The sequence below is a fragment of the Ascaphus truei genome, chromosome 1 (assembly GCF_040206685.1).
Source record: "Ascaphus truei isolate aAscTru1 chromosome 1, aAscTru1.hap1, whole genome shotgun sequence".
Lineage (NCBI taxonomy): Eukaryota > Metazoa > Chordata > Amphibia > Anura > Ascaphidae > Ascaphus > Ascaphus truei.
Window position 1 is genome coordinate 205,182,947 of NC_134483.1, and position 25,325 is coordinate 205,208,271.

The following is a 25,325-nucleotide window of genomic DNA, read 5'->3' on the forward strand; positions in this document are numbered from 1 at the left end:
GATAGAAGAAAGAAGAATTGGGTACCTGATCCGGATCATCATGGCAGATGGCATCGGATGCTGTTTGAGGCCTTTGCGGTACGTGAGCTTCCTGTTTCCCCACAAGTCGGAGGGCCAGCGCTTCTAAAGGTAAATAATATATTGAATGTATAAAATTACTTTTTTTACAGGTTTTTTGATTGAATGCATATTTTTCTTTTTTCTTTGCACATTGACTGACATTGATGGTGATTTTTTCTATGTATGTTTATTATGTGGATGTAATTTTTGTCATTTTGCTGCTTTATTTAAAAAAAAATTGGCAATTGATCTCCTTTTTTAATTAATGATGTGTTGTGTTGGCTAATGCCTTTAATGGTTGCGTTGTCGATATTGTTTAATAATTAATGTCTTTGTTGGTTACTGTTACAATTAATTCCTTGTTGTTTTATTAATGGATTGGTTACTGGTTTAATTAATTCCTTGTTGAGCTGGTTAGTGCTTTTATTAATTACATTTGTTGGCTACTGTTTTTATTTAGTGAAGTGTGGTGTTTTGGTGTTTTTGAATGTTTTATTATTGTTTGTTTTGTGCATTAATGTATTGTAATTAGGTACCCATTGTGTGCTATAGTGTCTTATCATGCCCATATTATTATATGGGTATGATGTACTACTATAACAATCAATGGGTACAGGGTGGGTATAGTAGGTCCGGGGAGTGTGGTTAGGCTTCCCGGGTGGGTATCGGGGCAGGGTGGGTTAACCCCTTAATTACTATAGCGGTTATTAACCGCTAAGGTGGTTAAGGGGTTAGGGAACATTAGATTGTATTTGCTATCTATTTTTCTGGCAACGGAGGACAGGGACCTTGCAGAATCCTGATGAGGATGCCCATCATATTGCAGGGGTAAGTAGTACTGTATTTATTTACTTGATTTATGTATGCTGGCTAATGTTGTATTTAATAATGGGCAGAAAATATATTATCCATATCTGGATAATAGATATTTTGCTCATTACTGAACTGTATGTGTTTGGTGGGGGGGGGTGGGGTGTATTTATTTAAGTGTAGGACATGTTTAACATATCAGGACATAATAACAATCATCTGTTCCTTAGCAGGTCTTAAAATTAGGTAAATACAACCTCAGATGAACAACTTGTGTTTTATGAAGTCCTTATATTGATCTAGATATATAGGTTTGCAATATTTTTTTTGTACTTCATTTGCTGTCATATCTGTTCCTCTTTTCTGGAGGTTTATTTTTCTCTCTCTCTCTCTCTCGTCATAAATATGTATACTTATATGTTACAATATATTGAACATGATGGTATAATACAAATATATTTCTTCTTTCAATCTCTTCATATTTCTTTCGACAAGAAAAAAGAAGACAATAAATTAAGCAAGAAGATTTATTTTCAAGTAACAAAGGACATACTGTACAGTACTTCTAAAAGCAACTTTTACCATTTGTGAAGATGATCCAAGCCTCAAAACCATATTTACTAGGCTGTGCGATGTCATACTGTAAGACACCTTCTGGTGAGAGAAGATCATTTATGATCCACTCAACAGTGTCGCTACTTAGTAAAAATTGTTCTTTTTGCATTAGGATAATAAAGATCCCAAATTCTTCCTTTTTTTCTCTGAGTCAAAATATTTTAATGGATTTTAGTTGTCTATTTAGATTAAAACCATAACATATTTTGTTGGTGTTTTTATGTAATGTGTGTGACTAACAATTTCTAACTTAAGGATATTATATAAGTAGTGTTAGTTTAGTGTATGGCTAGTTCTCATGTTAACTTTCTTGTGCTTCAGAAATACAAACTGAACATTGGTTATCTTTGCCTTGCTGGTCACTTTGGTTTAGAATTTTCAACTTTCAAACAAAGGAAGGATAGCCATCTTTAATTATTGATGATGTTCTCTATCTGCCTGAGGCTGATGTAATGATGGCATGTCACTACATCTTTATAGAGAACTAACCAGAGATCCTGCCTTCCTTTTTCTGACTCTTCCCTTGCACTCCTCACTGTATACATTTCCAGTCCACAATACATCATTACATTTTACATTACAAATTCAGGGAAAAGTACACAATACAAAGAGAAGTATTTTGTAAAGGTAGAAAATGTTGTCTCAATCAACTTTGAGAACATGTTTGGAATCTCTGAAACATTCCCTACATATATGGGAAAGTCCTATTATATTCTAAACAGTTGGAAACCCTGCGTTTGTTTCTTAGGGATTAATATTATGTATAATAATATAGAAGCAAACAAGCCACAATGCTTGGAAGAATGATCCATTTATATGATAATTTAAACATACAGATTTAGCATGGGACATTGTAAACATGGAACATATTAAAGTATAACTTGAAATATTACAGATTCCCCATAAATTTAATTGACAATGTTAATACAGAATATCACAACATGTACCAATATACAGTATCACACCAGGGAATACAAAGACATCTTCTACATCTATATCATCATGAAAGGGTTTCAACATTTGTATGACAGTAACATTTGCATTTTTATTTATCTTATAAATGCTATTCTTGTTACAGAAAAAAATAGCTTACTTATTTTTAATAACACACTTCTGGTCTCTGCGGTCAACTACATAGTTATTTTAATGTTATTGTTACAGATTGCAATACAGCAGTTTTAGCAACAGCTAGGTACCACGTGTCTTCTGGCACATATACGTACAGTATAGGCCAAAATGTCTGTTACCGTTACCTGAGTGTCCCACCACTACAGTACCTCAAACTCAACCTGTCCCGAGCAGAACTACTTGTTTGAATTAGTTAAGTTCCATTTCTATTCCAGCCTTCGCACTTATTATTAAAGACTCTTCAATTATCTTAGTTCCGCAACTAGAGATGGTGAATCCGCCCAAATCAGGTTCCCGTATTTTTCACCATTGGATACAATCCGTTGATGGGTTTGTAGAATCTAATCAATGCATTCTTAAAAATCCATCAACGGATTGTGGAATACGGGGATTGGATTCTACGAATCAGTCAACTGATTGAAGAATCTGGGAAGTGTATTGGCAATAATAGTAGAAAATAAGAAAAACGCAAATCCCCTTTTATGAGATTGATCAGCTAAAATCCGTGGACAAATGGAACCACCAGATCCACTGCGGATCTAAATCTGCCAAAAAAAATTGTACCATCTAAAATTCCTGTCATTTATCCAACACATTCAGTTCTTCACTAAGTCCAAAGTTAATAAACAACCTACAATCTAAAGTGGTGCTCTAAGATTTTGCATGGTTTAGTAAAAATGAGTCTTAAGTTTGTCACTTGTACATTATTTCTACAATATTACCAGAAACTGTTAAAAAAAATCTAATTCAATCCCTCAAATCATCCCATGTCATTATAGTAAACTGCCTCTAACTGGTCTCAATCTCTCCTGTCTGTCTCCCCCTAATACAGGTGCGACGACGAGTATTCTAAAACTTGCCTTAGAAATTCTGGGGCAATATCCAGGTAATGCTGCGTAAATTTCAGTGACATTTCTGCAGACAGACTAATGGCCCATCAGATTAACACAGCGGGGGTCCCTGGCAGTCCCATTCAAACTGAATGGGACTGCCTGGGACCCCTGCTGTGTTTATCCGATGGGCCATTAGTTATTCTGCAGAAATGTCACAGAAAATGTTGCAGCATTACTGAGGTATTGTTGGGGATTGCCCCAGATTTTCCAAGGCAAGTTTTAGAATACTCGTCGTCGCACCTGTATATCACAATGTAAAACGTTTCTTTATTATCTGTCATCATAATGGATAAACATCCTCACACGTCCACTCTCGACCATATGACTGAGATGTTGGCAAGACCTCCTACGATGTTCAAGGAAAACATACAGAAATACGTAAGGCAGAACCACCGCCAGCTTTCATAGGACCCAGGACTTGAGTTTCCACCGGGGTCCTCTCTTTTTCTCACACCCCCCCTCGCTGTCTCGCCCACCTCTATTCCCCCTATCACTTTCCCACCCTCTTGCTCACTCTTCTCATCACACATTCCTATTACTCCATCCCTTATCTCTCTCTTGCCCATCTCTCACTCTCACTTAGGCTAAGGCCCCGCTGCCTCAGACCACGCGCCCGCACTGCAAAACAGGCGGCACGTTCAGAGCGCTATACCGCGATCTGCGGTCTGCCGGTGGCGTTCTGAGGCACGAGGGGGCGTGGCCAAAACAGGCTGTGTGGGCGCAGAAATGACGAGGGGGCGGGGCCATGACAAACACTGGCACTGCACTTCACCGCTATATGCGGTCTTTGAGGAGCATGCAGGCATGACTGGGCAGTGGAATCTGGAGACCCCTCCACAGTACCCCCCCCCCATCTCCCTCCCCTGTCCTGTCCTGTCCCATCCATCTGCTGCTGCCTCTTCTCCCAGGGAAGACAAGCACAGCAGCAGGAGCTGGCCGCAACCTCCCCAGCACGCGCAGCCTGCAAGACGGGCACCAGAGGGAGGGGGCGAGAACAACAACAACATACAAACTCAGACCTCCCTCCCATAGCTTTAGACAGATTCACAGCTTCCCTCCTCTCCCTTGCCCCCTCCTCTGCCCCCTCGCCCCCTCCCCGGCTCCCTGCCACACCACGTGACACGTCACCGCTTGGGATCACAATCCTCGTGTATCCCCTGCTGGCTGACGCGTCACAGTGCACAGCGAGCCTTGCAGCGAGGGGGGACTGGGGCAGGCTCGGGAGGAACATGGTCTGATGAGAGACGCGCACGCGGCCACGTGCACCGTCGGATGCAGCAGGACCCAGGCCTAACTCCCTCCCTTCTCTCTCGCTCTACCTCCCTCCCTTCTCTCTCGCTCTACCTCAATCCCTTCTTTCTCTCTCACTCCCTGCCTACTCCCTCTCCCTCTCTCTATCAACTGTATCTCTCTCACTCCCTTCACCCTTCTCTCTTACTGTCAACCTTCTCTCTCTCATTCACCCTTCCCTTTCTCACTCCCTCCCTTCTCATTCACTCATGCCTCTCTCTCTTTCTCCCTCACACACAGATGCATACACACACACACAATACATACCCGCTTATAAAGTACATTCTCCACCTCCCCCTCCTCCTCCCCCTCCCCCTACCCCTACCCCTCCCCCCCCCTCTCTCTCTCTCTCTCTCTCTCTCTCTCTCCCTCTCTCCCTCTCTCCCTCTCTCCCTCTCTCCCTCTCTCCCTCTCTCCCTCTCTCCCTCCCTCCCATCTCTCCCTCCCATCTCTCTCCCTCCCATCTCTCTTTCTCCCTCCCATCTCTCTTTCTCCCTCCCATCTCTCTTTCTCCCTCCCATCTCTCTTTCTCCCTCCCATCTCTCTTTCTCCCTCCCATCTCTCTTTCTCCCTCCCATCTCTCTTTCTCCCTCCCATCTCTCTTTCTCCCTCCCATCTCTCTTTCTCCCTCCCATCTCTCTTTCTCCCTCCCATCTCTCTTTCTCCCTCCCATCTCTCTTTCTCCCTCCCATCTCTCTTTCTCCCTCCTATTTCTCTTTCTCCCTCCCATCTCTCTTTCTCCCTCCCATCTCTCTTTCTTCCTCCCATCTCTCTTTCTCCCTCCCATATCTCTTTCTCCCTCTCATTACTCACTCTCACTCCCATCTCCACTCTCACTCCCATCTCTCACTCTCACTCCCATCTCTCACTCTCACTCCCATCTCTCACCCACTGCCCATCTTCTCTCTCTCACTGCCCATCTTCTCTCTCTCACTGCCCATCTTCTCTCACTACCCATCTTCTCTCTTTCTCTCACACCACCCCACTGGCCACACACACAACTTCACCACACACACACACAATTTCACCACACGCACACACAGATGCATGCACACACACTAACACACACACATATACACACAATACCTGCACAATACCCCCCACCACTATACCCACACAATAATCACTCAATACCCGCACAATATATACCCCCTTACAAAATACACAGGACAATGTTACCCTGGGGAGAGTGATATGTGATACCATTACTGTCCTCTAGGTACTGGAATAGGGCAGCTATGGGACTTTCCTATGCACAGAGAGTTCATCTTCCTTGAGAAGCCAGAAGCAGCTGCAAATTAATTCATCAGACTGGACTCCTGAGTAAACAAAAGTGTTTTAAAAGACAGACTGAGAGCTGTCCTGCTGAGAGAGACTGCTGTCCCAGAGAAATGGACAGAGAAGAGTTCTCCCCAGCTGTGGAAGCTGGCACAGCCAGTTAAGCCCGATAGACAGTGGTCACGGAGCCTGCTGCGACTACCTGGGTTATTAATTCCAGGAAGAAGATGGAAGGACGAGAGACCGTGCTGACGCAGGGATGTCCTGTTCTTTACATTGGACTTACAGAGGATAGATTCTCTGAGATCTCGTGGGGCAGAGCTCCCCTAGGATGGAAGGACATGAGACCGTGCTGAAGCGGGGACATCTGCTCTAAACTCTGGAGTAACAGATAAGTAAAACACTTTATTGCTTTGTTCAAAGACTATATACTGTAGTGCCGACGAGTATTCTAAAACAAATCTGGGGCAATCACCAACAAGACCCAGGTACCTGCTGGGTACATGCTGCAAGGTTTCAGTGACATTTCTGCAGACAGACTAATGGCCCATTGGATTAACAGGGGCGTCCCTGGCTGTCCCATTCAAACTGAATGGAACTGCCAGGGACCCCTGCTGTGTTAATCCGATGGGCCATTAATCTCTGCAGAAATTTCACTGAAATGTTGCAGCATGTACCCAGCATGTACCTAGTTCTTGTTGGTGATAGCCCCAGATTTTCCAAGGCAAGTTTAAGGTAAGTTTTAGAATACTCGTCGGCGCACCTGTATGTTCAGCTATTATTATATTTGGGTTGGTAACCAGCTTAGCTGTCCTTCCAGTTAGTAAGGACTGAAGCTAAATGTGTAGTTAGTCTCCTAAGAGGAGTAGGAGTTTAATATATGATTTCGTTTTGACTTAAAGGGACGGTGAGCCTGTTAGTGTATTATTTATCCCTACTGGAATTCCTCCCAGGGGGAAGATAGTGGCGGTGCACTGCATGCCAATACAGTAAGTGCTTCATTCCTTCCGGAAGCAGGAAGAAAAAATGGATGCTGGATCACTATTCCAAAGAATCATTTAATGAACGTAAAACAACATCAAACTAAAACAAGTGATCTTAGGAGGAACACTGACGTGTTTTGTGCAATCTCTGCACTTTGTCAAAGAGTAATATTCATCCTATGATGTCGATACTTAACGGGAGCTGTTCACTGGAAGTACTGCCCTCCTGTCACGCAATATACTCTCCTCCATGGTACTAGTACCAATGGGAGGGCATGGCAGCTGAGTGACAGCTCAATCGGTGTCAGACACCTAATAGCATCAACGCACCACAAATACAATGGATCACAATAAAACACAGTCACAAAAATAAACTGTCTGAATATACAAATTACACACCTTCCGGTAAATAAATACATGCTCAAACAATGTCATAATAACACATATTCTGAACTACTACAGTAGATGCATGTATCAAATGTCTGAGGAAAACGGATTAAAAATCAAATTTACTGAAGGAACATAAAAACATTAAAACAAAAAAGAAGATATTGATCTTGTTTAGTAAATATTAATTAATAAGAGCATGATTGACAACGGATTATACACATTTCACTGAATATATTCCGATTAGTGATTGGATTACTGATCTGCTGAGACATTCAAATGCCAACATTCTGCAAATCAGTAAAACCATATTTGATATATATAAAGAATATATTCAATGAAATCAGTGAAAAATGTGTATATTTCTATGTCAAGTAATCACTGAGATGGAAATGGTGCTGCTGATTGGTATGCACAATGTCCCAGCATAAACAACGGTATTAGAAATTCTAATGTGTCCGGTTATGTAAGAGGTACACGATTATCAATAGTAATAGCGACGGTTAAAAACTAGTGTCTACAAAGTCACAAGCCGGTTGGGCTACTCACAAGAACATTTGCAGACAAAACCAAAGTAGTGGGGGAAGGGAAATACACCCTTGTATTCTGTGCGGATATCAATAGGTTATAAATGCCAAAGTCGCAAACTCCCCAATAAGTATTTGAAGTTACTTGCTGGTCTACAATTTGTATAGAGTGTAGCAGCGCGACTGAAAAACTACGTTCAGTCTGATCGAGGCAGGTCCGTGTATATAATATTTCTACATAACATCAATCTTGCAAGTTAAACCAAGATGTGGGCCCACGAGGCAACAACTAGCTAGAAACTAGCCGAGTTTATGCTTATTTAAGAGATACAGAGACTTACTATCAATACATTTAAAAACCGCTTAGCACCACCTTTTCACTGTTTGTTTCACTTGCTGCGACCATTATTTTAGCGACTATTTTCCTAACTCACTAGTTTTATCATTTTATCAACTGTGCAGACAGAGCCGTATAGTTGAAACACACCTACTAGATACCCACATTATGGTATTTGCTGCGGCACTTTCACGGGTTTGTAAATAGGTTTTGTAAATATTGGTGTCCATTTTGTTAGATACATTAGGAAATGTAACCCTCCAGTACAAATGATAGTACTCCGATCGCTATTAACCCTGTACACAGGTCTCTAGGGTGAGGAATACCTTAGTCCACATTTCTAAGAATATCAGGGACAAGCATTCAACACTGGGGTTGCAAGCACCCTCTGTATTATTAAAACTGTATATAAAAAAAGTTGCAGAGGGAAAGGTACTATGCTACCTCCTTAGAGCTATCTACTTTCATGTGCCATATAGGTTTTAAATGTATGTTTTCTGCATTATACCATTAAACAATGTATTATATTTTACCTGTAGTAGAATGCATCCTAAAGGGACCTTTCTGTTTCTATGATACAGTTGGTATGTATAACATTAACCTGTTACTGACCCTGTATGTAGGGATATCAGTGATCGAAATGGTTACAGCTGCAGCTGGCTGTTGTCAACCGAATCACGGGACAATATCATGGCCAATTCTCCAAATACCCCACGAGATGGTCCACAGCAGATTTAATGGCCCATCGAATTAACACAGCTGGGTCCATGCGCTTTAATGGGACCCGCGCAGTGGGAATTCTACCTACCTACCTGTCTGTAAGAGATGTGCAGTAAGAGATAGACTGAATCAGTCCCTCTATCTGCGCTCCTCTAACAGACGATCGTGGGGCTTTTATTTTATTAATACAGTATTGTAGCAGGGGTCTTCGGAGCTGAACCGCATTGATTTCAGGTCCGGGGACACCCTGCTATTGGAGGTACAGGCCCCATTATGAGGTGCCGGTATCCCAGTGGCCATGTTTAAATTCTCCCGCATCTCAGCCCATGCGATAGGGGGATTTAAACAAACCAGAGGGACACTGGCCACCCATAACAGGGCTTGTAACTAAGGAAGCAAGGGGTCCATGGACCTGAAATCAATGCGGTTCAGCTTTGGAGACCCCCTGCTACAATACTATGTTATCAAAATAAAATAAAAGCAGCTTCATTACTTTAGCGGCTAACCTCTAAGGCAATGATGGGTTACCAGGTTTATTGGGGCAGAGAGGGTGAGTGAAGGGGGTAATCAGGGCTGCCAACAGGGGGGGTCTGCTGGGGTAGGCATCCCGGGCCCGGTGAGTCAGGGGGCCCGGCCGCCCAGGCCCCCTGCGTGGCCGTGCCCGTTAAAAAAACAAAATGCTGTGTCAAAAAAAAAGAACCCTGTGTGTGCAGTGTTGACAGATCTGGGCTTCCGGTCACCCCTGGCAATGCTGGGGATCCCTACAATTTTCCTGCTCTGCCGGGAAAAAAAACCCAACCTGATTGGTCTGGCGCGTTGCCAGGATTTTTTTTTGGCTCTGAGCTGTGAAGCCCTCCATTTCTTTTCTATTCAGCACAGAGCAGGTAAGCAATGTCTCATGCCTCATCCCTGGTATCCATGGCCACTCACTGTCTCCCCTGGTCCCCCATGGTCTCCTCTGGCCCTCCCATGGCCTCCCCTGATCTCCTCTTGCTCCCTATGGCCTCCCCTGGTCTCCTTATAGCCTTACCTGGACCCCCCATGGCCTCCTCTGGCCTCCTCTAGCCCTCCTCTAGCCCCACCACGGCCTCCCCTGATCTCCACTGGCCTCCCCTGGTCCCTGTGCTCTCCTTTGGCCCCCCATGGCCTCCCTCTGGCCTCCCCTGGACCCCCACAGCCTCTTCTGGACCCCCCCCACGGCCTCCCTTGGCCCTCCCACGGCCTCCCCTGGTCCCACCTGGTCTCCTCTGGCCCCCCATGGCCTCCCCTGGTCCCACCTTGTCTCCTCTGGCACCCCCCATGGCCTCCCCTGGCCCCCCAGGTCTCCCCTGCCCCCCATGTCTCCCCAGGTCCCCTCCCATGTTTCCCCTTCCCCCATGACCCCTTAGCCCCCCCATGTCTCCCATGCCCCCCGCAATGTCTCCCCTGGCCATCCCCTTGCCCTTCACAGTCTCCCCTGGCCCCTCCTGTCTCCCCTTCCCCCCTGGTCTGCCCTGGCCCTCCACGGCCTCCCTTGGCAACCCTGGCCTCCCCTGGTTTCCCATGCCCCCCTCCCTTGTCTCCAGTTATTCACCTACCCACCAACCCTGCCCCACTCTGTCTCACCCTCTCACCCTGTCTCACCCTGTCTCCCCTTGTCTCAACCTGTCTCACCCTGTCTCTATGTCACGCTGTCTCTCTGTCACCCTGTCTGTCTGTCACCCTGTCTGTCTGTCACCCTGTCTGTCTGTCACCCTGTCTGTCTGTCACCCTGTCTGTCTGTCACCCTGTCTGTCTGTCACCCTGTCTGTCTGTCACCCTGTCTGTCTGTCACCCTGTCTCACTGTCACCCTGTCTCACTGTCACCCTGTCTCACTGTCACTCTGTCTCTTTGTCTCACACAAACACTCTCTGTCTCAAACACACACAGAAACTCTCTCTGTCCTCTGTCTCACACACTCAGACATACAACACACACACACACACACACACACACACACACACACACACACACACACACACACACACACACACACACACACACACACACACACACACACACACACACACACACACACACACACACACACACACACTCTTTCTGTCTTACACTGAATCTAGATATCTTATTTACCCTATATATCTTATGTGCCCTATACCTACACGTAAAAAACCTATACTGCTTTCTTCCAGATCTGACTTTCAAGCTTTGCACAGGAGACATCGGAATCCCCCCTAACCCACAAGACAGGTAGGTAACACCTCCCCTACAATATACAACATTGTGGGAATGAGGGTACTTGGACATTGAGGAACTGCGGATCAGGTAAAATCCCAGGCGGGATTGCTGCTTTTGAAAAATGTGAAGCGGGGGCTTCCAGACACTGGTTAAAGGGTTCAAGAAACTAGTTATTCACATCTGGCTTTTTTTTCTAGATTAGTGAGGTCATCCGACACACATACACACACACTCACACAAGCGCTGCCCATACGCATGCGCAGAGGTCTCGGCGCTCATGCGCAGGGTGTTCGGCCTGCAGGGGTGAGATGCGTGGCATCCGGCAGGCTGCCCCACTCCCAACGTGTGACTCAGAGGAAGTGCCGTGGCGAGCCCGCACCTGCCAACCCAGCTCCCCCTCGCCAGCCTCCTGCCCCGGCCCCAGATGTTCCTAAATCTATTCATAGAGTCATTAAGGTAAGCTGTTATCTTCTTGTAGTGAAGTGTTTGCCAAATATTATTCATTATCTTATTGATGTGTGGGGTTGGACCTTCTGGCAGTATTTTGATGCAGTTTGAAGGAAGAAGAAAAATGCCCATTACTGACGCAAAAGTTGCCAAATCCCATTCTGACTTCTGCATCATGTTTCATATCTCCTCCTATGTACATTCCGCAAAGCACCAGCTGACCCGTATGGGGCAGAACTGAAGAAAGGCACCTACCCTGGTTTTCAGAAAAACAAGCGTTGATATCTCTCATTCCATCATATTTTTACACCAATATGCTGTGAAGCCACTGACATGTTGGATAAGATTTTAGGCCCATTCATTTAAACTCTTCTCTAGCACTGGGAAGCATATGGAAGAGGGCTCAGGAATTGTGCAAATATAATGTAGTGTGACAAAGAAATGCGATTAGACTGCTTGGTTGTTGGGTCGGATGATGGTACTGTAATAAAATTAACTCCAAGCACATCATACATAAACATAAATAACGAACATTTTTATTGTACGATATGAAAAAGAAGCACTATTTTTTTTCATCTTTTGCAATAAATAGACATTATTTTTGCTTACTTTTAAGGTGGAGTTTTTTTATTTATTTATAATGTCTATGCTGCTTTTAGATACTTTTCTTTTTTTCTTTTTTAAATGTACACTATTTTCCCATAGGTCTGCATTGACTTCTTTGCTAAGGGGTTTGGTAGACAGTAAACAATTTGTACAGTACTTTTCCCATCATTTGAATTGCCCTGCCTACGCATATGAATATCAATATTTTAATTAAATCTGTGTTTGAACAAGACTGCAAAAATGTTGTGTTCAACAATTTAAATAATAAACATGAAGAATGTATTAAAACAAAAACCCAACACCTTCAAAAAAATCCCCCCAAGCAAAATAACATTCTCAAACACTTATTGTGACAGTTGTCCGTCCTGCCCCCCAAATAAGAATCTATTAACATTTAACATATAAACATTTCTTGACATGGATTTGTAATAGTTTTACAAAATACATTTTCACAGGTTTTGGAAACAGAAAATCTTGCACCGTTTCATCTGCAGCGATGCTGGGGGTGTATTTTTATATGTATTAGGGGTGTGGAGGTATATTTTTTATATGTATTGGGTGGGGGAGTAATAAACAGATTGCATTGAAATGGTAGGTGCGCTATGGGTTGGAGGGGGGGGGCTGCTCCTTTCATTTGTCCTTGGCCCCATGATTTCTGTTGCTGGCCCTGGGGGTAATTACCCAAGGGTGGGTGGTTAGACCTGCTGGGAAGGATATGGGATGGGTTAACCCTTCCATTACCTTAGCGGAAGTAACCGCTATGGTAATTAAAGAGTTACCCCCCTCCCACTGCCCACCCGAGAGGTCTAACCACCCAACCTGGGGCAACCCCTTCACTCAATCCTTCTACCCCCAATAATTATTACAATACAAACATCAATACAATACATTTGACACCCCCTCCCCCAACACATACAGTACAATAATGGGCAAAATCCCAGTTATCCATATCTGGATAATAGCTCATCTGCCCATTAAAAAAAACCATAACAAAAACATTTACCAGCCAGCATATAGTAAATTAAAGTTCTTCTTACCACTTCCAGGATGAAGGCCGTCCTTGTCCTCCTCATCTTCCTCTTCTTCAGCGGGCAGCAAAAAAAAAAAACTACTGGCTACTAACCCCTTAATCACCTTAGCAGTTATTAACTGTGACGGTAGGGCGTAGTTGGCCTTCATTAATAAAGGTGCCACCCAGCTGGCTGCCCCACAAACCATATGGCAAGGGCTGAGAGTGTCAGCTCATGGGTCTATTATTATACCTTGCTGTGTTGCCCTTTAATTTTGTTCCCCTTATACTGTCCCCCATAGAGTTATAAGCTAGGAACTATGTGGGTGGGGTTAATTATCTAAGCCCAGTGGCCTTGTTAATGCATTCTCTGTGTATTACCTTTTCCTCATGGGCTCACAGCTGCCTGTGCAAGCTTATAAGTGGCTTGCCTTGTATGGGTGGCCTCTTATGAGAAATAGCTGCAGGGCAGAGATTTCTGGAACATGAAAGAAAAGGAGGAATATTTTAACCTGTATCGCCTGCAAGCCAGGTATTAGAGCTAGTGTCTTAGAGAAGGTTTAGAACCCCCACATGATAGGTGCAAATGGTGGAGTGCAAGCTCGTGGGTCTAAATGTTAGTTTTTCTGTGTTTTAAAACTACAATGCATTTTGTGTTTGTCATGTGAGGAAAACCCAGTTTGGTGACAAAAGACAGCTACATGTTACGCTGTGCTCACCAGGGACAAGGAGGGACCCCGAAACTGAGGTGAGATGGGTAAAAAACTGCACCCACAGCTACGGGGACACGCCTGGAAAGTGGAAAATAGGCGTCTGGAACCGTCTGGGAGTATAAGATAAAGTGAGATACTCGCCAGACGAGAAGGGAGATTCCAGAAGATAGGTGGTACCGAGAGCCTGGGGTCCAGAGCCGGGAGGTAGGTCGGAATCTGCAAACCAAGGTGAAGGGGTCGAGGAGTCCAGGAGGTCAGGATACAAACCAAGGGTAGAAGACTGGAGCGGATCCACAGCCAGACCGGTTCGGTACGCATTGGATCACTAAGGAGACAAAGAGACAGGAACTGAGCAGGCACGACCGTGGTTAACACAGGTCATACAAAGCTATGCTCAGCCAAAGAATGAATGGCTGAGCAAGGTATAAGTAGGAGGAAGGACCAATAGGGAGAGGGGGAGTAACGAGGGAGCGACCCCAGGGAAGATAGGGATTGGTAGGGAGACTTACCACAGCTGTACTAGATGTGCAGCTTGTGAGCGGTACACGTGCATCAGGTGTGTGCGCCACGCGGGAGAGGCGCGTGCGGCCTCAGCTGGGGGCAGGAGTTCCCCCTGCGGGAGGACGTAAAAGTCCTCGGCCGTGCGCGCGCATGCACGAGATCAGTAGCCGCCGCGGGAAGCGGAGGAGAAGGGAGATCCCGCCCGCGGCGGCGCGAATGAAGAGCTGGAGCGGGGGTAAGTGAAGTCGCGGGGGGAACCCCTTTAGAGAAAGGTGTTCCCCCGGACCTTACACTACAGTGAAATAGCATTTCAAAGCAGAAGACCCAAGTAATTGGATTCCCTATGCAAAACCAGGTAGGTTTGTGCACATGGCCAAGGGGAGGGGAACACTTTTGGTTTACAGGATATCTGCCTTTGTTTCCTCCAGACGTATAGGAGCCTTGACAGTAGGAGGTCTGGGACTAGCTAAAAATGGCCCTGTATGTCAAAACTCAAAAGCATATTTTCCATTGGCAAGTTTTGAATGTATCCCTCCTATCAGTGAATGCGCAGTCTCAATCCCTGCTGTAATCCCTGCTGTCAGACCCCTCAATGATTTAGATTTGAATCAAGCCTATATATAAGCGTGCAGTAAAGCAGCTCTCCCTCTCTTTTCCCTGTTGGAGATGTGAAGACATGCATCTGCTGGCGGGCCTCTCAAAGGTGCTTCTGTGAAAGAGCTATTTACACAGGGAAGCATGGAGAGGCCTAGCCATCTGGTCCAGGAGTCCAGAACCAGGGTCCTATCAAGGTAAGAATTTGCTGAAGCAGGCGCCTTGCAACTAGGAAATGGCTAGATCTCATTCCCCAGACCCCAGTAAGTGTATATTCTCTGTTTTTTGTATTTCTGTATGTTTCCGAGGTCTTATCCAAATAAAAGAATAATGATTTTATACCCTAAAGCTCAGTGCTAAGACCATTAATTATGTGTTTACAATAAGTAAAAAATATTCTACCTATAACTAAGTGAAAGCTGCCATGGGGTCCCTGCCTAACAAATAACTCACAAATTCGTTTACAGACAATATTACAAAAATGCAGTGACCCGGCGCTAACAGTGACAACAATACCCCAGTCCAATGATTAGTCCATTTAGATAGGGAAAGGTCTCTTAATGTTCCAGTTGAAAACGACGTGATGATTCAATTTCTGGCTGTTACTTCAGAACTCCTCCTGTAGTGTGATAAACAAAGGGAGAAAGACCATTGCGCAGCCACAAGTATCAGCAGACGGATCCAAAAGAGGATTTTTAGGTAATAAACTTACAAAAGTACTGTGTCAATATTCATTTGAGAGAATCTGTGCTTTAACCAACTTCTTTTCCTGGACTTCACGAATCCCCCGTGCTGTCAATCATACGTCAGCTCACTCTTCTGTTAACTCACAGCCTTAACACTCAACACACTATCACTACTCTCAATACCAGAGATCCTCGCCTGACTTTGCGCAGCTCACTGACGTCACTCCCCTTTCCTTGTTACCGGATGCTTTTGCAGCTTGGGGTAGTAAGCACTGAGATAGGCGTGCTCTCTTTGTTCAAGCAGGAATAGGTGATGATATTTATATTCCAATTAGTGGAAGGGTCATAACAATAGGATCTTTAATTCACAGATTCACAATTAAATGTGTGTTAGTGGATTTTGATGGAAATTGAAAAATGTGAAAATAAAATTAACATAACGGGGAAAGAGGACACTTAATTCGCCAAAAAGGAGGCCAGATCAAAATCTATATTCAGGCCGTGGGGTGACAGGGTCTTTAAGGTATAGATCCAAAAGGTCTCCCTTTTGGATAAATAATTCAATCTGTCACCACCTCTCCAATTAGCTTTTGGGCACTCTATACCCCTACACTTAAGTCCCTTTGGGTCCTGGTTATGCTTGATTCTAAAGTGGTTAGAGACACTATGTTTCTCTAAACCCCTTTTAATATTGTAAACATGTTCTGCCAGCCTACGTTGTAACACTCTCCCAGTCCTCCCCACGTATTGTAGCCCGCAGGGGCATTCTAATAAATACACACAATATCTGCTTTTACAATTGATGAATGTATCTATATCATAGCTCTTACCTGTTACAACTGATTGGAATTTATTTCACCAATAGGCTTCATCGGGTACGTGTGATGTCAGCAATCCAGCAACATCGGCTGATTCGGAGTGACAAGGAAGTCCTATGAGTCTGAGCGTTTCGGAGACTGTAGCCATGGACAAAAAGAACGCTCAGACACTTTTTAAATTGCACCCTTAGACATTCAACCGATTCTATTCACAGTATAATTAAAGATTCATTTTTGAACCTTGCAAACAGCTTCATATAGCTGGATACTGGTTAAAGCACCTCAGAGTCAACTTCTATCTGATGTGCAGTTCCCAGCATTATCTAACTAAGCATTGAAACCATCACATGCTTAGTGGTGGAGGGGTGACTATACCCACCCACCCAGAGTTTAGGCTGTGCTTCATAGACCTTTTGAATCAAAACTCCATCATTTGGTTACTTACCAAATATTCTGCAGATCAACTTTAAAATTTGGCCAATTCCTGGCATTTAGCTGTGCTATTCAGTATTTCTGTGAGAGATGTAATGTTTATGAGAACCCACTACCAGTAGGGTCTCTAGCAATTTAGGGAAATCATTTTTCCTTTGTAGGACAACTGTAAAACACACACAACAAAAAATATTTTTGAGGGTTGATTTTTATTATATATCTTCCAAGTGTTTTATTAATTAACATTTACCCTTGTTAATTACACTCCGAATTATTATTATATGTTCACGTGTTTGTTTTGTTTGTCCATAATCCCTTACACTTTATTTTAGTTACGCTAATAAAATCGAGTTTTTATTTAGGTGTTAACTGTGCCACAACTAAAGGGGATACTTTATGTCTCACTTCCTCAATTAAACTAGGGGCCAATTGTCAAGGCCTAGGATGGTCCCAGACATAGTGCACTGGTTTAGGCTTAACCTTACTCCCAGATGATGGGGTCAGGCTACAGTAGTTGCAGGGGCTGGTGACGTGGCATGGGTAACTGGGGCCAGTGAACTGGGCCTATAAATGTCCATGACCAGTCCAGTAAGCGTACCTTTGTGTTGGCCCCTACCCCTAGGGGATGGTACGGGGGCAGTGTTAAATGATCCACAGTTCTGACGATCTCTTCCTTGGTGCGGGGTCTGCGGTGGGGTAGGGGTGTACTTTCCGGAACTCACCCCAGGCAGTCCTGATTCTGGTTCTGCAGCCGCCATCTTGATGACATCATCAGATCGAGCCATCCTTGCGAGAGCCTCGGGCAAGCACAAGTTCGGTGGCGGCGATGATATCACATCCAGTGGTGCCGGAAGTGCATCACCCCGCGGCACACCAAACCGGGCTTCACCTGGCTCCTCGTCTGGTAAGGCACAGCAGACTCCTGTTTGGACGGATGTTGATGGAGCCTCACCCAGCTGAAGGTAGGAGAAGTCATCTGGTTCCACAGGTTCCCCAGCGGACGTGTCTTTAGAAGCGTCGATGTCTTCTTTGGACGTGGGTCTCCTCCTGGTCTCCGGGAGCACCACGGCCTTCAGGACGGACATCGCTGGATCTAGACTCTGCTGCAGGACACACATTGGTGGAGATTTTTCTCTTGCAGGGGCCTTGCAGCTTGCTTCTCCATTGGAAGAGGAGGGTAAGGACACCTTCTCCAGGCCACCTCAAAACCCTGGCAGCAATTGGTACTGTATGGATCAGGCCTGCTCCGGCGCCACCAGGGGAAGCACACCCAACACCCCCGGGGCAGTCGACTCACACTCAAGGAACACCGACACATGTTCTGTTCCTGGAACCATTGGGACTTGGACCATGGGAGTCATCTCGGGCACCAGAACATTGGGGCCTGGTTGAGCGGGTCACTGGGCACAAGGGCCTGGTACAAGTTGCTCCGGACAAAGGTTTAGAACAGACCGCAGGTTCCGCACCGGCAGGTGTAGCGGACCGGTCTATCGGTTGAAATACAGCGGAGGGTAGTACAGAGCTGGCAGGCTGCATGTACATGGCCCGCAGTGCTGGCACCACAGAGTAGGGCTGGCGTCGCCCCTTGAAAGCCGGCAGTTGGGGCACAAACACAACAAGTGGTCTTCCCCATAGATGGTGACCACCAGGAAGCTCCTGGCAACTAATAATTGGTCAGCTCTATCTCCGACATGGTTTTGAAATGAGGTAGATGAGGTAGAATGGCAGCTAAGCAAGGCAGCTCTTCTCTCTTTCACAGCTTAAAATGCAGCAGGGTGCGGTGAACTCCTCCCATAACAGAGAGAGTCCTGGATTGGTTCTTGGTGTGTTGCCCCTACCCTAGGTGGAACACAGAGTAGGGCTGGGTGAACTAAGGAGTGATCAGGCTCCGGCTGAGGCAGTCACAGCAAAGGGCAGTGTCAGTTGCTCCCTCCGACCGGATGCAACTGTTTTGCAGAACTTGCAGTTGGCTTTTGCAAAACCCATTCAGTCCCGTGTCTTCATTGTGCAGTACACGCTATGTACTCCATTGTAGAGTACACAGCAGAGTCCAATAAGATAAAGGTACACAGGGTCCCTGGTGCCGCATCAGGGGCCCGTACCTCACATTTGAAATGGTATAACAACACAGTCCATTGAATTTAGATGCACAAGGTCCCCCAGCTCCAGCTGAAAGGGACCCATCCCTATCTTGAACAAGCAGCGGGGTTCACGCTTCCTGGATGATTTCCCAGAGGGTGCGCCCCAATAAGCACATTCCCAGGTACCCAGGGTCCCCAGCAACAACTGAAAGGAGTCCTGGCCCCAGTATTGTCTTGGTTAGCAGCTTAAAGGGTACACGCTCCTTGGATTTCCAGTGCGCACCAACTACTGGTCTGTTTGAGATGCAGGGTACATCCATGGTATCATACACGCTCCCTGGTATCATACCCTCAGGGTGCGCCCCAACTAGCACAGTTGATTGTGCACAGGTACACAGGGTCCCCAGCTACAACTGAAAGGGTCCATCCCTCTCTTGAACATAATGAAGAGTCTTCACGCTACCTGGTACAACATGCCCTCAGTACGCTACCTGGTACAACATAGTCTTTCCTTTGGAAAGGGTCTAGGTAACCACCTCCCCGCCCTGGTGTCGCCTTAGAAAGAGGTTTCCCCTTACTTAACGTGAATGGGTGCCCTGGGTCCATGTTGGAGCATCATTTACTGCCAGCTACACTGTCCTGAAAAGCCTGATCTGTTGCTGCCTCTCAGCAGCACCTCCAATTGTAGCACTGCTACCCCTCCCCCACCCGCTCTGGGAGATTTTGCCTAGGCTACAGGTCTGTGTGGTGCTGGTTACCTGTGAGGGTCCAGGAGAGTTGAGCTTCTGCGATTTTGTGGGGAACAGGACAGGCTTTAGGTGGTCCTCAGGTTCTCTTCATTGGTCTCAGCGCCTCCAGTCACAGTAGGCTCCATCAGTTCTGGAGGCAGTCCCAACCATGACAGTCTTTTCTCCTATACTTCTGTCCAATTGACTGCGACTTAGGGCTCGATGAAGTAAGCACAAAAAAGCACACTCGGCAGGGGTTCAATATCGGCATGATTTTGGTGTGTTGCCCTCGCAGTATTCAGGAAGGGCCGAATCCCTGGCGAATCACTGCGAAAGCAACACGCCGAGTAGCCAGTGGCGAGACAGTCTGTCTGCCGATAACCTTGCAATACGCTGTCCCCTGCCGAGATGTGTCTGCAGCAGAGAGAGATCCACAGCTCTCTCTGCGCAAACATTGGCAACATAAAAAATATTTGCAATCAATTTTTATTCATAGTGTAGATGTACAAGGGGTCTCCAAAGCTGAAGCGCATTGGTTTCAGGTCCGGGGACCCACTGCTTCCCGAGATACAGGCCCCTTTATGAGGTGCCGGTATCCCTCTGCATTTAAATGTCCCGATCACGTGACCGCGGAATGTAAACAAAGCAGAGGGATACCAGCACCCCATAATGGGGCCTGTATCTCTGGAAGCAGGGGGTCCCCGGACCTAAAACCAAAGCGGTTCAGCTCCGGAGACCCTCTGCACATCTACACTATGAATAAAACACCCATATCAATAAACAATAATTCCTTACCTTTGCGGCTATCTGCTATGGTAAGGAAGCAGCATTAATGTATTTTAATAATGGTGTACGGGAGCAGGGGGTCCCCAGAGCTGAACCGCATTGATTTGTGGATCAAGAATCCCCTGCTTCCCGAGTTACAGGCCCCGGAATGGGTCATCGGGTGCCAGTGTCGCTACAAACTTTATAGCATCCCATACGCGACGTGCCCGCTATAAAGATGGTGGCGACACTGGCACCGATGCCCCAAACCGGGGCCTGTAACTCGGGAAGCAGGGGATCCCTGAGACAGAAATAAATGCGGTATATATATCATATAATATATATAATTTATATATATAGTTGCAAGATGAAGCCACTGTACGAATGAATGGGTGAAGGGTGGGTATCGGGCCAGGGTGGCTTAACCCTTTAATTACCTTTGTTGTTATTATCCAATAAGGTGATTAAGGGGTTAATTGATATCAGAATATAATTGCTATGTATTGGCTATGTATTTTTTTGGCAACGGAGGACACGGAATTTGCTGGCGAAGGGGCTTAATATTGATGAGGTTAGTAGAACTTTATTCTTTTATTATGCTAGTTAATGTGTTTAATAATGGGCAAATAATCTATTATCCATATCTGGATAATAGTTATTTTGCACATTATTGTATTTTATGTGTTTGGGGGGGGGGGGATTGATGTATTTAATGTATAGGACAGGGTTATTTTTTTTACATACAGGGTTGTTTCCTCAGGTCTGCGGGGGACCTCTGGAAACCACCTGAGGTCTCCTTGGACTTATCATGGGTAAACGGCTGCCAGGTCCACGAGGGACACCTGCGGGGAAGAACCGGTGGCCCCATGTGGGAGCACTGCGGACCTGTAGGGACCAGCTGAGGCCCCTCAGACACCTGTGGGTCTGACCCGGGGCCCCCCAGACACCCGTGGGCCTACCCGTGGAGACCCCACTGTAGCCCACGGTGACCCACGGAGACCACCTGGTGGACCAAGGCGCCTGGTGGGGACATTGATTGGCAGAGTGTACATGGTGCACAGATTCTATGCATCATGTATACAATGTAAAATCAATGTTTTGATTGGCATTTGATGATATTGATTGGTAGATGAGAATGATTTTATTAGGAAATAGGATTTTGTTTTATTGTGGCTATATAATATTGTAATTTTCATATGCAAGGTGATGTCTTGATATGGAGAAGTGGTATTTTTATTTGTGCATGTTTTTGTTATCCATTAAACATTTCTTTGTATATTGGTTAATCATGTATATATATATATATATATATATATATATATATATATATATATATATATATATATATATATATATATATATATATACATACATACATACATACATACATACATACATACATACATACATACATACATACATACATACATATATATATATATATATATATATATATATATATATATATATATATATATATATATATAGTTGCATGATGAAGCCACTGTACAAATGAATGGGTGAAGGGTGGGTATCGGGCCAGGGTGGCTTAACCCCTTAATTACCTTTGCGGTTATTATCCGATAAGGTGATTAACAACAATTAGCAACGGAGGACACAGAATTTGCTGGCGAAGGGGCTTAATATTGATGAGGTTAGTAGAACTTTATTTATTTTATTATGCTAGTTAATGTTTTTAATAATGGGCAAATAATCTATTATCCATATCGGGATAATAGTTATTTTGCACGTTATTGTACTGTATGTGTTTGGGGGGGGGGAGGATTGATGTATTTAATGTATAGGACAGGTATACTTTTTTTACATACAGGGTTGTTTCCTCAGGTCTGCGGGGGACCTCTGGAGACCACCTGAGGTCTCCTCGGACATCTCACGGGTAAACGGCTGCTGGGTCCACGGGGGACACCTGCGGGGAAGAACCGGTTGCCCCACATGTGCTGTGGGGGCACCGTAAACCCGTAGGGACCACCCGAGGCCCACCAGACCCCCGTGGGAACCACCCGAGGCCCCTCAGACACCTGTGGGTCTGACCCGGGGCCCCCCAGACAGCCGCGGGCACCCCATTGTGGCCCATGGTGCCTGGTGGGGACCACCCGTAGGTCTCCAGACCCTGTTTGAAACCTGGTGCTGGGCTACTGTGAAGTCTAATGACACCCGTCAGGGCCACCGGGGACTCCCATGGGCCTGGGGTATTAACCCTGAATGTAAAATAATAAATCATGTATTTATGGGGGGGCACAGGGGGTGGGTTATGTATTTAATAAATAGAATGATGTTTATTGTGGGGCAGTGTATTGTTTTTATTGTGGGTACTGGGGGTGGGGGAAGGGGGTATTGGCCCAAAGGGTATGTAGGTAGGCCTCCCACCTGGGTGGTGTGTGAAGGTGGTTAGGCCTCACGGGGTGGGGGGGTAGTGGGGGAGGGTATTTAGGCCTCCCGAGTGGTGGGTGAGGGTGGGTTAACCCCTTAATGACTGTAGCGGTTAATAACCGCTATGGTGATTAAGGGGTTAGTGTACATTACAATGGCTGTTTTTATTCTTGTTAATGTTTTGCACCATTGGAGGGGGCATGGACGGTGATGAAAATGAGGATGGCCTTCATCGTGGCAGCCGGACAAGGGTGAGTGCAATAAATATTTAATGTACAGTATTTAGATTCTTTATGTATTTTAAATGGGCAAATGCACTATTATCCATTTGTGGATAATAGTAATTGTGCACATTACTATACTGTATGTGTTAGGGGGGGGTGTATTTATTTATAAGTATTTATGTGTTATTAAATTATATTTTGGAGGCACAGAAATGGTAGCGCAGACCCGCGGGGACACCTGCAGGTAACACCCGAGGGCCACCGCCGGCCTACAGTATCATTGTTGTGCATATATGTACTGTATGTTAGGGGGGTATAGGGGTTGTTGGTGTAATATATATATATATATATATATATATATATATATATATATATATATATATATATATATATATTTATTTATTTAGTGTGGGGCTGTTGTATGTGTATTGTTTTTATTGTGGGTAGCAGGGGTGGGCGAAGTGGGTATTGTCCCCAACGGTGTGTGTTTAGGGCTTGCGGGGTATTAACCGCTAAGGTAATGAAGGGGTTAAGTCCACCCGCAACCCCCCCGCAAGCCATAAACAGCCACCAAGGGCCAAATACCCCCTTCACCCACCCCCACTACACACATTAAACCTGGCACGGCTGGTTAACCCCTTCATTTCCTTAGCGGTTAGCCGCTAAGGTAATGAAGTGGGCTTTAAATGCATTTTTCCTGCCTCGGATTCATGCCGGGGACTCCGGTGCTGGTATTAATGGGTATCAGCTCCGGAGACCCTCGGCATCAATCACAGGCAGGAAAAATGCATTTAAAGCCCACATGCCGATGCTTCTCCACCACCAACTTGCCTACTTTAGTTGGCGGGCCGGATTGCTGTAAAAATCTCAATTCTAGAGTGCCGATCAGCAGCGAAAAGCTGATCGGGGCTACTAGAATTGAGCGCGTTTCAAAAAGTGCCGAAAAGTGGCTTATCGGCACCCGGCTGCCAAAAAGTTTTTTTCGGCTATAAAAAATGCGCTCACTAAATCGGAGAGGCAATATTGGCGAGAAAATGGCGAAATACGGCTTTTCGGTGCTTACTGCATGAGGCCCTTAGTTAGAAGTATATAAAATGATCTTTATTTGATGCAGCCACTGCAGGTGGTATTACAGCATTTGCATCCTTGTGGAGAATGGGTTCCAGACCCCTGTATGGTGCGGGCCAGCAGTTAATGTTGAGGTCTTGTGCTATGCACATATTTTGGTTCACAGCCCCAGGAGGGGAAGATCTGGACTTCACTCCTTACCCCAGGAGGGGAAGGGCTTGACTGACTAAATAATTTGGAATGCTTCCTCCTTATTGCAAAAAGGGGAGGGCACAGGGTCTGCACCATGTTTGGTTGCAACATAGACCCAGTGTCACCTCCTCTCAAGCCTCTCAGGGAGGCTGTGTGAGGGGGGGGGGGGGGTAAACCCCACAGGGTAACATGTCACTCTCTGTAGCTATCATAACTTATGTGACAGGAAGGCAGAAAGATAGTCTGAACCAGCCATGGCTATATATATATAATATATACAGCTCAACCCCGTTATAGCGCTATAACACGGATCCGCTATAACACGGATCAGCTTGTAACGCGGTTTGAGCGTGGACCCCGAATTTAAAATTATTATTTTTTCACACACACTACACACAGCACACTGCACACACACTGCACACACACCAAACAGGAGCAGCACACACTGCAATCACAGCACCAGCACGCACTGCACACACAGCACCAGCACAAACTGCACTCTGCACACACAGCACCAGTAAACACTGCACACTACACACAGCACCAGCACACTCACAGCACACACACAGCACACACTGCACACTGCACCAGCACACACAGCACCAGCACACACTGCACCAGCACACACTGCACCAGCACACACTGCACACACAGCCCCTCCCCTACCCCCATAAATCTGGTGTCATGCTGCTGGGGGCATCGTGGGGCTGATGGGGGGGATTGGAGCAGGGCTGCTGGGGGGGATTGGGTGCGGAGCTGTTGGGGTAAGTGCGGCTGCTGCTGGGGGAATCGGTGCAGGGCTGCTGGTGGAAGTGCGGCAGCTG